At 31.3% G+C, this 16,326-nt stretch overlaps 1 pseudogene; it reads left to right on the top strand.

The window, feature by feature from the left end:
- The first annotated feature begins 258 nt into the window (after positions 1–258).
- Positions 259–13,292, top strand: LOC118344671 (annotated as a pseudogene).
- Positions 13,293–16,326: the final 3,034 nt, after the last annotated feature.

Here is a 16,326-nt window from a genome sequence, read left to right as displayed (position 1 = left end):
TAATAAAATATTGCTTTCCATTGTGAATAGTAGCTATCTATGTTTGGAGAGGACTTAAGATTTACTGTAGCTCAAGTCTTAAGTTTTGGACTTTTGACTAGTCCAATGTGGAAGTTTTTTCTCACATCTAGCTAAAGTTTAGACTTGCATTGGCATTTGGCTAGTCCATTGTCAATGCTCTTAGCTCCAACAACATGAAGTCATCGGCAATTGGCCACTTTCCCTGAAAGGTTAGAATCAGAGGGTTAAATACCGACCATGTCCTTCTCCTCTGTCCTTGCTCGACTCATCCTACTCGCCCTTCTTTTTGCCTCCACATTTTGTTGCTTCAACAAGTCTCGCCGCCTCAGACAACTCAAATTCTCCTTAAACTTTATCCCTTACACTAACCCTAATCTCTCTCATTCGAGAGCCAAGATCTTCTTTGTTTCACAAACTGGTACCTCGGAAGCCCTAGCTTGTCGACTCTTCGATCTTTTATCGTCAAAGAACTTGCCGTTCGACCTTGTTGATCCCAAGGACTACGAGCCTGAGGACCTCCCGAAAGAATCACTAGTTTTCATCATCGCTTCCACCTTGGAAGATGGAAAGCCCCCTCCAAATGCCAAGTTCTTCTCAAGTTGGCTCTTCGAGAGCGTAGAGGACTTTAAGGTCGGGTCTCTGTTGCTGTCTCGGTGTAAATTTGCGGTCATTGGGGTGGGAAGCGGTGCTTATGGCGCGACATTCAATGTGGTTGTGAGGGACTATTCAAAACAGATGAGAGCGTTGGGTGCCAAAGAGTTTTAGCCAGTCTAGGAAGGGGATGTAGATAATGGTGATTTTGTGTCGCAGTCCAGGACTATATATACATGGGCCAGTTTTGGCTATTACTTTAATTGTTGTTTTCATTTATGTTAGGTAGGGAACTGGGCCATAAAGTAGCTGAGCCGTTAGCTTGTTATTTCTTTTTATCCAGTCCATTAGTTATTAGTTTTGGATCATGTTTTATCAAGGCTGAGGCATTTTCCAAATGCTTGGCAAGATTCTAGCATATATGTTCACTGTAGCTACCGAAATGACCTATTTAGAAAAGTTAATGCAAATATTACTTCTCCTTCTCTTATCATTTTCTTATTTTCTTCAATGGAGGTGCTCCTCTCGAAGTGAGTAATTTTCTTGTATTTTCTCGTATATTTTCTAATCACCCAAACACTTACTATCAAGTGTGTTACAAGTGGTATCTAGAGCCAGTCTTTCCTTGGCATCGGCTTCATTGATGCTTGAGAATGGAAAACATCATCTCATCCTTACTTAATATCAAAGAGCTAATGGAACAAAATCTTCAACCCTTCGATGTTCTTCAAACAACATCTGGATGATTTACGAGCGAGTCATGATTAAATGTACCAAATATTTCAATTGTCTCTTCACGAATTGCTAGCATATTTCAAGAGAGCTTCAAACAATTGGAATAAGGTTCCTGTCAAAGGACCATGGTCCCTCGCATATAAAACGAAACCTGTCGCGTTCATCCTCAAATTCAGCTAACAACAAATTCGACCCCAACTCCTTGGACGCCAGTTTTCGTACCGATTGCCATATTTTCCTCATTGTGTTTTTAAAAGCCTCCCGATTATAGTATTTCTCAGTAAGAATAGAGAACACCAGACATTTGTCTATATATGCCACATTTGATTCAATATCTTGTGGCTCCACCACCAGCTCATCTCTCTCCCTTCCGGAAAGGGACAGATTCTGATACATTGTTTCCAAATCATCTGTCATTTCCAAACAGCAGAGAACCTATACGAAGACAGGGAGAGGAAAACAAAAGATAGTCTCCATATTGAAACATCTAATTCATGTAGAGAACTAAACAGGGATACTCCTACTAATCCAATATTTATCGTCTTAGCATCTCATGTTTGTTATTAATTCTATAATCCCTTAACACAATAAAAAATTATATTTGAGAAGTGCAAAAAAATTTTATAATCTGATGTACCATATCAAACTACGTCATTTTGTGCATTTAATTTTGAAATCCTTTTGTAGATAAAACATTTCTCATATTTATATCATAAAGCCCCTTGATTCTAAATTTACTGCTTTGTGTGTTTCTTTTGGCCATCAAGGCACAGCTCCATTTGCATTGTAAATACATGGGTTGATGCTGGTTTGCTCCCATATTGATGCTAAGGGTCTTGCTTGTTCATATAATGTTTTGATTTATATTTGCAGTATTAATCGTGTTTGGTTTTAAAAACTTCAAGAACTTTGTTTCCAGACAAATTAATGCTTCTTCTGGCATTGGTTTTGTTGAGCACAACAATCCCATATTCCTTGAATTGTAGAGGAAGAAGGTGGCCGAGCTGAAGTTGTAATATGAATACGAATATTGCTTTTTTTGGGATGAAATTTGAGGTGTCGTTATGAGAATATAGCGTTAATTTTAAATCTAATTTTAATTTTTCTTGTAGAATCTCAATCTTATTTGTTGTGTTTTTTTAAGCGTGTTGTGTTTGGATTCGCTGATATATTTGTTGGGAGTTGGTGTAGATCCAACACTATCCAGACCAGATCTGACTTGATCAAATTGGGTTCCTATTTTAATTGATTGAAAGTGGCTTCGGTTGATTGAGACAAGTTTTGTATATTCCATAGATAATAGATAATAGATAATAATAATGGAAGATAATAGGAAATACTACCGTTGTTCCTATATAATCATAGTTTATAAAAGAATTTTTTATTTTTTATTTTTTAATTTGAATTTTAAATTTTAAAATCTTTATACTTTTCATGACTTATAACATGTCTGTACGTAGGATTATGTATAAATAATATTTTGTTTTATAAAATTTGCATTATTCCAATTATCACGTCGATAATTCGATTAAGATTCTGTTAAAACGTTACGAGAATGAATATCTATATTTACCATTTAACTGTATCAATATTAATTGTATCATCAAATAATGGAAAGTCAAAGTATTATGCTGGACGTCGACACTAAAAGTCAAAAGAAATTAAATGGGATTAGATATATACCCACCACATTATCTGAATTTTTATGAAGTCCGCGTCCTTTGCTTGACTGACTAACAAAAAGTGTGGCGAAGAAAATTTTCAGATTGTGGGCTCGGAGTTCCAAAAACATGACTAAAACCTCAGAGTTAGGTAGACACTTTTTATCTTTCTTTTTGCAGAGGATAGATTGGCTCAGGTTGTTCGTCTAAGAAAGGGGGAAGAGATCTTGCAAAATTAAGAGGTTCTTACTAATTTCTTCATGATGTTAATTTATGAATATAATGAATCGTATATAGACGAGAGAATTTGATACAAAAAACGTGTTGGTAGTTGAGATCGATGTCCCCTGCCATAGCCTTCTTTTCTTACAACATGCTTGTTTTTCTCTGAGATTCCAATTTTTGACTTAATTTCTACCAAAGTATTTATTTGAAAATACTTTGGTACTCAAAGTGGAGGATGCAAGTCTAAAGCTCTTTTGAAAGAGGTAGGTTCTCCTGGTTATGTGGTTAAGGTTTATTTATTAAGAAAGAGGTATGTGGTTAAGGTTTATTTATTATTCTTTTCATTTATAACTCTTTTGAAACACTTCTCTATACAATTGCATTAATTATTTTATTTTTATTTACTTTTATCCATATTTTTACTAAAGCTCCAGAATGAACTTTGGGCAATTCATTTAAAGATCTTAGACTTCCATTAGACTATAAATAAATAAATGGTTATTTGCAATATGAAATTATTGATTTTACTAGTTTGACCGTGTAATTTAGAAAATGTGGTAATTTAGGGGCTCAAATTGAAGTTGAGCGTAAAAATATCCTCCTACGAGTCTACTTGAAACTGTCATTTGTTTTTAATATTATGTACTCCTTCACACTTTTTGATGTTTTGGTAGATTACATTGACAAATGAAGAGGAGCAAAATGTGAGTGGGACTGAAAATCAAGCAAAGATGTTGTCTCTGTTTCAATACAACTTGATTGAAAGTTTGGAGAATCTAGAAGAACTTTCTATACATCGATGTGATTCATTGGAGGTGATATTTGAACTTGAGGGACAAAATGCTGAAGAAAGCAATATCTTCAATAATTTGACAGTGTTGTCATTAATATATTTACCGACACTATTGCATATATGGAAGAAAGGCCCACGAGATATTAAGGGATTTAATTACTTGAGATCTCTACAAGTATGGGAATGTGATAGTTTGAAATGTTTGTTCACACCATCCATTGCAAAACTTCTTGTGAAATTAGAGGAAATAGGAGTACTTGGTTGCAATGAAATGGAAGAAATCCTTGGAAAAGAATTGGGAGATGAAGAGAATAGAGATGTGATTGCATTTCCCCTAGTGAAGGCCCTCAAGCTACTGGATTTACAAAAGTTGGAGTGCTTTTACACCGAAGATAATCATGCATTTGAGTAACTTAGCCCAAAATTAAAAATGTTTGTTTCGACAAGTACAAACACACCTAAGCTAAAGGGAGTACTGTATATGGAGTACGGAAAGTTTCAACCAATGGCAGAAGGAGACCTCAATGCCACCATACAACACATTATCAAAGGAAAGGTATGTTACAATTTATAAAAAAACATTGCTTAATGGGAAAGGTTTTACTTCTTCAACTATCTGTAGAGACCATCGTAATAATAGAGATGCATATAATTTGGTTATATTACTAAATTAAATAAAAAAATCACATTGCATTTTTATGTTAGAAAAATTGAAATTAAACATCGTTCACCACGTAGTAACATAGTGTATAGATACCCAAGAGTACTATCAATCAATTTTTGATCAATTGCTAGTCATCTTATGAGTTAATAATTGAGTTTTAATTTACGACTTGGTTTGATATATGGGTTCTCTTTTCTTTCAGGGGTTTGATGAGTTTCTCTTCCAAAAATCTAAGTTTGCTCAACGACGCAGCAGGTACCTAATGTAATTAAATATTTTTTTCTTTTATAGAATCTAACTTCTTAAAGTTATTTTATTTGAATTTCAAGGCTGCATGAAGCTATTTTTGGTTTTTTAAGAGGTCGCGGAAGTTCCAAGTCTACATATACATGAGCACGTAAGTTTCTATACTTGATCGATTCCCACATTTTCACTCCTTTCTTTTTATTTTTATATTTCTCAATTTTCTATAATTAATTCTTTTTCTAATTTTAGGACCCTCTTCTCAATCTCTTGACTAGCAGTCGTAGATATCCTTACTAGGTGAATTTCCAATTAATTGTTTACTTTTTTTTTTTAATTTAGAAGAGGATGGAATCCCAATTTTAAATAGTTTATTTCTCTTGTACATTAGTAATTTTGTATTCTTTTTTAATTTTTTATTTTATAAGGCAATTATTTCAAATATTCAATGAAGATAAGGACAAGTATTATAGACATAGTTCCTAATGCATGGATGAACTTTCCCCCATCTAAGAAGACATATGCAGTAGCCTATTCTTTAAGGGAAGACTGAGATTACAAGCTCCAATTAGACTTACTAAGTGCCTAACCCTTAAAGCCTTCTTACTAAGGGGATTTTTCGGAATGAAATGAAATGAAAAAATTTGAACATGAACAATATACTACAAGAAAACTGTTTATTTGCGGCCAGTTAATTCCAACGAAATGACTATTTATAGCTAAAATGAGTCTATTTTGGTCACAAATAGTCTTTTCATTGCAAACAAATGGTCACAAATATCCATTTTTCTTGTAGTGCGCGCACAGTAAAATAGTTTGTGAATAGTAGTGAAATAATTTGAGTTAGAATGCTTTATTGGATTTTGGAAAATGATAAAGAAAAAGTTGAATAAAAATATTATTAAGTTAAAAAAATATTATAATATTATTTTGGAAAATGCAAACTCCATGCTTACCTAGAAATTTGTGTATCTTCTTTATCCCACTTGAGACTTTTAAATTTAGACAAAATTTAGAGAGATTATTTTCTTAGCCATTGTATATAGTCTTCTCCATTATGTGTATAAACAAGATCTCTGCTAGCACCCTAAACGTGCAAATTTCAAATGACATATGAATTTGGCATATTACTTCCCTGCTCTATCTAATCCCTAGACAACAATCTCCCTCTATTACCTATTTTGTTTTGGGCTTGCTTGGGTAACAAGATATTTACAAATATTTCATTCTTAAACATCACTCAAATACAAAATACTTTTCAATTTTAAATCTTCAACTTTTTTATCTAATAATTATCTAATCATTAGCAGAGCAGAGGTCCTGAATTTGAATCCTCACTCTATACTCTACCCCATTTAATTAAATATTTAACGTATTCGGCCCACTCATTGAGAGGTTGCTTGGCCCCCGTGAAGGAGAATATTAAAACTATAATATAAATAATTAAATCTACCTCTTCCCTAAAACTTTTGAGATAATTGGTGATTTCACAAATGTAAAAACTAATTTCCCATTGTACTAGGGAGTTTCTTGCTTGACTTGAAAACTTCACACAAAGAAAAAGCCTCCTTGTTTTGAAACTAGACACTAAGCAATTACAAACCTTGTGTTTGCTTTTCAATCCACATGATACTTTATGTTTTAAGTTACAAGCTCATTTAGCCATACTGATCTTAGTTATCATCTAAGACTTTTTTAAATATTTTGAAGTCTCTATACGTTGATTCCATGTAGTAGCTTAAATTAGTTGGAGCAGCATAAACTACACATTTGAAGTACAAGTCGCCAAGCCATCTCATTGGTTTGTCTAAAATCCAACTTTAAACAAATTTAGCTAACAAGAATTTAAAACATTCCACATCAAATTAGACATATCTATATAAATTTAGATATTAACTACATTAACTCACCAAATATGTGGATGTACAGTAACTTAGCCAAATAGTACTATAATATTTATTTCTCACTTCTCTCAATTTCGCGAGAAACCCTCCCACTATTGAGATCCTCCCATTCTCACTGTATTCTCTCTCATTCTCTTCACTGAACCTTCTCTCCCGCACTTCCGTAACTCTCCCTCGCTGTATTCTCTCCCATTCTCTTTATTGAACCTTCACTCGCTCCCATAACTCTCCCCATGCTCTCCCTCACTCTCGAAACTCGCTCTAACTGCCACAACTCTTACTCCCATAACCCAAAGGCTAAGCCTTGTGAGAGAGATAGAGAAACTCCCACTCTCCCCAAATTTACCACCAGTCTCACTCCCGAAATCCCTCTCCCCTTCCTCTCGCTCACTCTCGAAATCCCTCTCTCCATTTTTATTCTCACTCCCAAAACCCCTACAAATTTAACACCAATCTCACTGCCACAACATTTGTTGCAAAGTCTGAATCACACTGTCTAGTTGTTTTTTGAACATATTGTCAGTAGTTGAAGAATTAATGATGTCAAGAAACCAACACTGCTAAAGACTGCAATTCTTGTTTTGTTTGAAAAAAAAATGAGATATAATATTCTAGGTTTTTTTTTTTTGTTGGTCATGTTGGGTAATTTGTATGTAATGTTTTGGGTCATTATCTCATATGTTTTGTAAAACGTTTTGTATAAATTCAAACCTGAAATAATACAATAAATCAACTCTTTGGTTTGCTTCTATTGTCAAGGACAAAGAGTTGCAAAGTTTCTTTGCCAAGGGTTTCGTTGTTGTTCTGAGGCAGGTTGTTGGGGATATTGCATTGGAACTTTCATGGGTGCATTTTCGTGTATACTCATGGAGGGAGAAGTATGATTAGATTTTTCAAAACCACAGTTTGCATTTTTTCTGCTCACAATTTGCAAGAATCAGAGTTTGCATTAATTATGGGCTTAATATTGCAGAATTTATATATGTGGTTATAAGCAAATTAATAGCCAGAAAAATATTAAAGCCTGTCTCATTTAGTTTATGTTGTTTATCTTATTAAAGTTTGCATATTTTCTGTTGTGCCAACATTTATGGATGGTTGTGCTTTTGTAGGTACTCCTCAAAACACCCTTTGTAACTGGTCGACATTACTGAGACTCTTTGAAAACTGTGTTTTTTGTTGCTATTATGTGTTGTTGGAATTGCAGATTTTATGTTGATGGTTTTTGTAACTTAGTATGATAGATCTTGGTTGTTTTTTTTTTTTTTATTTAGCATAAAAGATGTGTATTGTACGTATTGGGTTGTAATCTGGGGGTTTCTTTTTGTGCTGTTGTTATGTGTTGTTGACATGAACACAAGTATGTTGCTAGACGAGATTTTGCCAACGAGATTTTGCCAGTCTGGGAAAGGGATGTGGATAACGGTTATTTTGATGAGGTATTTGAGGCCTGGAGTGCTAAGGTGGTTGGGCTTTTGAAGGTTGGCATCTTAGATAATGGTGCAGTTTTGCGTTCTGAGACTGAGGCCTTAGCTGGTGGGGTGAGTGATGCTGAGAGTTTTGGTAGCTCGGATGAGGATGAGGATCGGGAAGGCAGCGCGGAGATTGTTGATCTAGAGGATATTGCGGGGAAAGGGCCATCAAGGAAGTCGGCGGTAATGGCTGAAAGTAACGGGAAATTGGATGGGAAAAAAGAGATGGTGACTCCGGTGATTAGGGCGAGCTTAGAGAAGTAGGTGCGCTCGTTTATTTACAGTTTTCTCTTTATCTCTGTCTTCTTGTCCCTGAAATTAAGGAAAATGGCGCTCTTTTGAACTTTTATGATTTTGGATGGGCCCGTCATTTTTTGTGGAACATTTTTATTGCCTACACCCTTCCTGGTTATGTATTGGGATTTCAAATGTGTATTCTGTTGCGTCCTGTCCCCCAACTAGAAAGTTGCACTTGTGGAGATGGAGATTTCTCAAAATTATCTGTCAAAGCTATGTGAAACTGTGGGAGAGAGAAGTTCTTGTTCTTTATAATGGTTCAAACGGCACTCTAATTGTATCATTGACTAGTTCATTTTGGAGTATGGACCCAAATATAGTTTAAGTCTTCCCTTGAGGTGTTAGAAATGGTATCAAAACCTATTTCAACTAGAAGTGTGGACTTGAGCCGTACCACCTACAATAGAATGACCTGATGAGGACGTTGGGAATTTAAAGTGGAGATTATGATACCCCATATTGATTGATGAGTGTATATGGTGTATAGGATCCCACATTGCTTGAGAGGAAAAAATTCTTGCTTTTTATAATGGTTCAATGGGGCTCCAAGTGTACTATTGACAAGTCGTTTTGGAATATCGACCCAGATGTGACTTGGGACTGACTTTGGAACATTTTTTTTTTTTGATAAGTACTTTACTTTGGAACATTACAAAGGGTCTGTTTTGATTCACAAATTTTTTTAGCATTCAAGGCTATATCTGTGACTGTAAATATGTTATTTTGTAGCCCCATTAAGCCCAATGAGATGTTCAATTGTCTTGGAACCTCTAGCTAATCTGATTATTAACTAGAGCTAATGGAGATGTTTAGGTTTTAATTAATACTCCGTGGAGAATTTATGGACATGTCATGAGCTTTTTTCCTTGGATAAAGGCATCAAAGATGTTTTTTGTTAGATATTCATTACTTTTTTATGTTTTTTTTTTATAAGATATTCCTGGATATTCATTGCCTTTTTTGTATGTTTTTAGCTCAGTTCTCAACCCTTTTTAAAAGACAAATGCAAAATAATTATGTGCTTTTGCCTGAAATTGAGTGGCAAAGCTATTCTTCTTCCATGTAGTTTCTCTCTAGGTCAATTAGTTTATTGGCTTAAGTTCAAATATGGATGAATAATATAGCTCAGCGCTCCAGCTCGTGCACTGAAGCAGGTTGAGTTTTACAAGTACCTGTGTCAATAGTTTTGACAGTACTAGTAGTCAAATTTTGTCCGTGATTGAAGAAAGCTGCAAAGTGTATGGAATTGTGAGGCAACTCTTTTAGGGACAGAGAGCCTGCAATTGGAGGTTACATGGCTGTCATGTGGCAGGTTATATCATTTTGTAATAAGTTGATGTTATGGGTCTAAAGGTAATGCTACAGTTAAATTGTTGTATACTCGTAGCTCCCTGTGAATTAGATATCGTTATGGCATGATATGTTTTGTTAAATGATACATTGGCTGGGAGGTGTCCCTCTCCCAATCATAAGAATGATCTTAGTAGCCTCACATCTCTGCTAGTGCAGCTTTATCTGTTGCTCTCTCTCTTTCTCTCTCCCTCCCTCCCCTTCATATGATGCAATTTCCTGTTTTATTGGCTCTGAATGAACTCTAAATTTGCAGGGATATAAAATTATTGGTTCACATAGCGGTGTGAAAATTTGTAGATGGACCAAATCACAGCTTAGAGGCCGGGGAGGTTACTACAAGCACTCATTTTATGGAATTTAGAGTCATAGGTAATTAGAAATCTATTTTATTTTATTTTTAATTAAAACTTGTTTTCATTTGTATTTGTATTTCCAAATGATATGGTCAGTTCCAGGAAAACTTTCATCAGATCATTAAAATTCAAATAAAAACTAATCACTAATCACTAAAGATTATGTACTTCTCTATGTTCATATAGATGAAGTTCTCTTCATGTATACATCCTGTGTACTTGGGCTTTGCCTGCTCTTATGAATAAAACTTCTTAATTGCCTACCAAAAGAGATGAGGTTCTCCATTATGCATTCTTTCCCACCCCCTTCTTTAAGATGGTCTGCTTTTTATTCATGCCTATGATCTCATAGTGCCTCTCAGCTAGCACATTAAGGCTGTATTTGGGTGACCAAGTATCCTCAACACTTTTCAAGTATTCTCGTACTTTTGAAAATACTTCACATACCAAACAACTTAAAATACTCTCAATGGGACCCACAAACTCACTTCAATCTCTATTCATAACTATTCACAAACATTATATAATACTTATCACTATTATATATAAATAAAAAATAAAATTACTATAATATTTATCACTATTAAATATAAATAAAAAAAAATCGTTATAATATATAAATCAAAAAATCACTATAATACATAAATAAAAAATAAAATCACTATAATATATAAATAAAAAATATTTATCACTATTATATATAAATAAAAAATAAAATCACTATAATATTTATCACTATTAAATATAAATAATAAAATCATTATAATATATAAATAATAAAAAATCACTATAATATATAAATAAAAAATATTTATCACTATTATATATAAATAAAAAATAAAATCACTATAATATATAAATAAAAAATAAAATCACTATAATATATAAATAAAAAATATTTATCACTATTATATATAAATAAAAAATAAAATCACTATAATATATAAATAAAAAATAAAATCACTATAATATATAAATAAAAAAATAAAATCACTATAATATATAAATAAAAAATAAAATCACTATAATATATAAATAAAAAATAAAATCACTATAATATTTATCACTTTTAAATATAAATAAAAAAAATCATTATAATATATAAATAATAAAAAATCACTATAATATATAAATAAAAAATATTTATCACTATTATATATAAATAAAAAATAAAATCTCTATAAATATTTATCACTATAATATATAAATAAAAAATAAAATCACTATAATATATAAATAAAAAATAAAATCACTATAATATTTATCACTATTAAATATAAATAATAAAATCATTATAATATATAAATAATAAAAAATCACTATAATATATAAACAAAAAAATATTTATCACTATTATATATAAATAAAAAATAAAATCTCTATAATATATAAATAAAAAATAAAATCACTATAATATATAAATAAAAAATAAAATCACTATAATATATAAATAAAAAATATTTATCACTATTATATATAAATAAAAAATAAAATCAATATAATATTTATCACTTTTAAATATAAATAAAAAAATCATTATAATATATAAATAATAAAAAATCACTATAATATATAAATAAAAAATATTTATCACTATTATATATAAATAAAAAATAAAATCACTATATTATATAAATAAAAAATAAAATCACTATAATATATAAATTAAAATTAAAATCACTATAATATATAAATAAAAAATAAAATCACTATAATATATAATATATAAATAAAAAATAAAATCACTATAATATATAAATAAAAAATAAAATCACTATAATATTTATCACTATTAAATATAAATAAAAAAATAAAATCATTATAATATATATATAATAAATAAAATCACTATAATATATAAATAATAAATAAAATCACTATAATATTTATCACTATTAAATATAAAAAAAATCATTATAATATATAAATAAATAAAAATCACTATAATATATAAATAAAAAATATTTATCACTATTATATATAAATAAAAATAAAATCGCTATAATATATAAATAAAAAATAAAATCACTATAATATATAAATAAAAAATAAAATCACTATAATATTTATCACTATTAAATATAAATAAAAAATAAAATCATCACTATAATATATAAATAAAAAATAAAATCACTATAATATATAAATAAAAAATAAAATCACTATAATATTTATCACTATATATAAATAAAAAATAAAATCACTATAATATATAAATAAAAAATAAAATCACTATAATATTTATAGACTATATATATAAATAAAAAATAAAATCACTAAAATATATAAATAAAAAATAAAATCACTATTATATATAAATAAAAAATAAACTACTATAATATTTATCACTATTATATATAAATTAAAAATAAAATCACTATAATGTATAAATAAAAAATAACATTACTATAATATTTAAAACTATTATATATATATAAATAATATCATTATAATATTTATCACAATTATATATAAATTAAAAATAAAATCATTATACTATTTATCATTATTATATATAAAAGTAAAATAAAATCACTACAATATTTATTAATATTAAAAAATCACTATAATAAAATCATTATAATATTTGTTACTAAAAATAAAATCACTACAATATTTATAGGACCCACACATTTTTCAACTACCTACTCAAAAGTCAACAATTCAATATAGTTCACACATCCAAACAACTCAAAATACTCTCAATGGGACTCACAAACTCACTCAAATCTCTACTCATAACTATTCACAAACATTCTCAACACTTCTCAACACTTTTCAACACCCAAACGTACCCTAAATTTTTCAAAAATTTGGTTTCCACAGGTGCATGGAAGCAACCCCTAGTTTGGCTTGTGCCAATAAATGTGTTTTCTGTTGGAGACATCGCACAAATCCTGTTGGAAAGAATTGGCAGTGGAAGATGGATGATCCGCTAGAGATTGTGAATACTGCCGTTGGTGATAAAGTTGACTCCTGAATTTATTTCATTTTATTATTATAATTTTTTTAAATTATTACATAAAATATAATAAATAATTTAATTTTTTTAAATTTTAAAACAATAATAATAATATTAAAAATAATATTCTAATAATATTTTATTCAATTCATTTAAAATCATCTCAACTCATCTTTATATTCAAACGAAACCAATCTAGACCATTGCTAATGCTAATAACAAAGAAAGAGAATAAAGTCAAGAATTTGGCTCAAGATAAAACCAATAAAAAATAAGACAAGTTGACTCAAATTTGAAAAAGGAAATGACATGAAAAGGTAAATAGAATTCAATCACTTCAGTAAAAGAAAAAAACCTCTATGAGATTTTCATAAATCTAGATAGGCTCTCCACAACTTCTCTATGTATAGAATCCATCACGCACAATGATTCTAAATGATCTTCTCTCAAGGGAGCTAGGCATCGTCTTCAACCTCCTAAAACTCTAAATTTCTCCATTCTATTGTGAGATATGTAAAACTATGAGAGATTGTAAAATTGTCCATAATAGGTCATTAGAGATTGTAAAAAATCTTTTCTCGTTCTTACTCGTAACTATAAGTTTTACGTCTCATAGAACATTTGTGGTCACAAAGAGCACGGAAAAAATTACAAAAATAAAACACTACTTTTAGAAAATGGAAATTATTTAAAAAAAAAATAGTAGAATACTCAGTTGGTCCAATCAAAGACCAATGGGGCTATATTATTTTCTACAAGAGCAAAATCAATTCTCGTAGAGAAAATTCTGAAGCTACTTGAGAAGGAGGTAAGACTGTTCTTCTGGGCTGAATTTTTTTCTAGCCAGATTTGAAATATGAATGACTGGAGCCTGTTGTGGATTCTAGCCCGAAGAAAACCCGAGCTAGTAACCGCATAACCCAAGCATACCTTGGTCCAGGTACCAAATTAAAAAAAAATACCTTCATTAAACCCTTAGCCAGCCTTCAATCCCTGAACAAATTCATGAGCCTAACTAATCTCATAAAATCGATTTTACAAGAAATAATTGTTCATTCCTTAAAAACATGTCCAAGATCTTGTTCACAGGCAATGTAAGATTATTCCTCAACATCCTCTCTAACGTACATGCCAGTATTTTTTCTGGTCTTTCTCACGGGATAAGTAGTGTGGACCCCTATTTGTCCTGTGATAGATGCTGATACCTTGAAGTCACAACTCTTCCCAATAGCTTAAGCTAATAGGAATATATAGATTTTATTATTTATTTTATATCTTAATATTCTCTCGTGCCGAAACCCTAGCCACTGCATCATGCCTTTGACACCGTTGTCTCTCGTTGGACAATTGCAATATTGTGACTCTGTCGTTGTTGCTCTCTTGCCAGATGTTACAATCACCACCTTCGACAGAAACTGCTACTAGCCTTTGGGGTCTGTTTTCTTCTCTCTCTGTTGAATTTGTTTTGTTCTCTTTCTGTTGATTTGGGTCTTTTTTTTTATAAGAATGTTTAAATGGAATAATCTTTGTGGAGTATTTTTATGAGTTAGATCTGAATTTGTGAGGGCGTGGGATGTGTGGGTTTTTCTTTTGGGTAGGAGCCAGGAAGGGGAAACCGTGTGGGGGCAATCACTTTCCCAAAAGCAAAAGGAAATAAGAATGCAAAGAAAACACCTTAGTGTACATAACTGCATGGTATGATCGATCAAGCCTTATGGAGTTCATATTGCTTTACAAACAAGTACAGTTAAGATTGCTTTACAATAATAAATGTACCTATTAGACAGTTATAAATTGTTTTGTTCAGACATGATTCTGGGCTTAACAATATTATATATGGTTTTATTATTAAATTTATTTTCAGTGGAGCATTGTGGATGTTGGGCTCTTTTTTTTTATTTTTTATTTTTATGAAACTATGAGATTTCCATAGATGAATTTCTCTATAACAGAGACAGTATACAGTGAGGAGGATCCTCAATGTCTACAAGACATTCAGACAGTCCTAAGGCATTCTTGCCTAATGTGTGTGCAATCACATTTGCTTCTCTTGGAATGTGTTTGATGGAACTGCATTCAAAACATTGAAGCTTGGTCTTTATATCTGTTATCAACATCCCAACAGAGCTCCAATCTTCCATACATCCTTTAACAGCCTGCACAACTTTCTCTGAATCTCCCTCCAAAATGACTTTCCTCAGTCCCAGGTCAATACTAAAGCTAGTTGCTTGAAGAGCAGCATAAGTCTCTGCTAGTAAAAGATTAGGTAGTAAAGCTCGTCTCTTCCTCATTGTTGCCAAAATATTGCCTTCACTGTCACGAAACACTATGCCAATTCCTATCTTACAATTAACCCTATCAACTGCTGCATCCCAGTTAATTTTAGCATAATCATTTGGGAGAGGTACCCAACCTGCATTCCTAACAATGAAGCTTGAAAGTTGACTTGTTGCCACTTCCTGAGATGCTCTAAATTCTTGCAAAAACTGATAAGCTTGATTAACTAAACGATTAGGATGAGTGAAGGTGTTTCTGAAAATAAGATCGTTCCTTCTCCACCAAAGCTTCCATAATACTACTGACAGTTCCTCCATCTCCTCTTTGTTTAGCTTCATGAACATGATATTTAGAAATTCTTGAAAGCTGTTGAAAGAGCTAATGCATTTTTGGATTTTCATAGAGCATTGTCCCCAGACATCTCTTGCTGATATGTAATCCCATAAGACATGTTCAATAGATTCTGGTTCCTGCAAACATAAGGGACAGAGAGGGTCTACCAAAATTTTCTTTTACACAAGTTGAGTCTAGTAGGTAATATGTTAAGAGAAGCTCTCCACATAAAGGTTTTTGTTGCTGGAGGAATTGACAATTTCCAGATTTTAGTCCATTCTTCTGCATTTTGTTTTCCTTGTGAGGTTTGGCCTTCTAATCTGCTCTGTATTTTACCTTGAAGATGATATGCACTCTTTACATTGAATCTTCCATTTGTTGTATATCTCCACATTAATACATCTGGCTTGTTTGTGAGACTGATGGGTAGTTGGCTGATGAG

This window comes from Juglans regia, chromosome 15, assembly GCF_001411555.2.
Source record: "Juglans regia cultivar Chandler chromosome 15, Walnut 2.0, whole genome shotgun sequence".
NCBI classification, from domain to species: domain Eukaryota; kingdom Viridiplantae; phylum Streptophyta; class Magnoliopsida; order Fagales; family Juglandaceae; genus Juglans; species Juglans regia.
The sequence above is the reverse complement of the archived record's forward strand: the minus strand, read 5'-3'. Positions and strand labels throughout refer to the sequence as shown.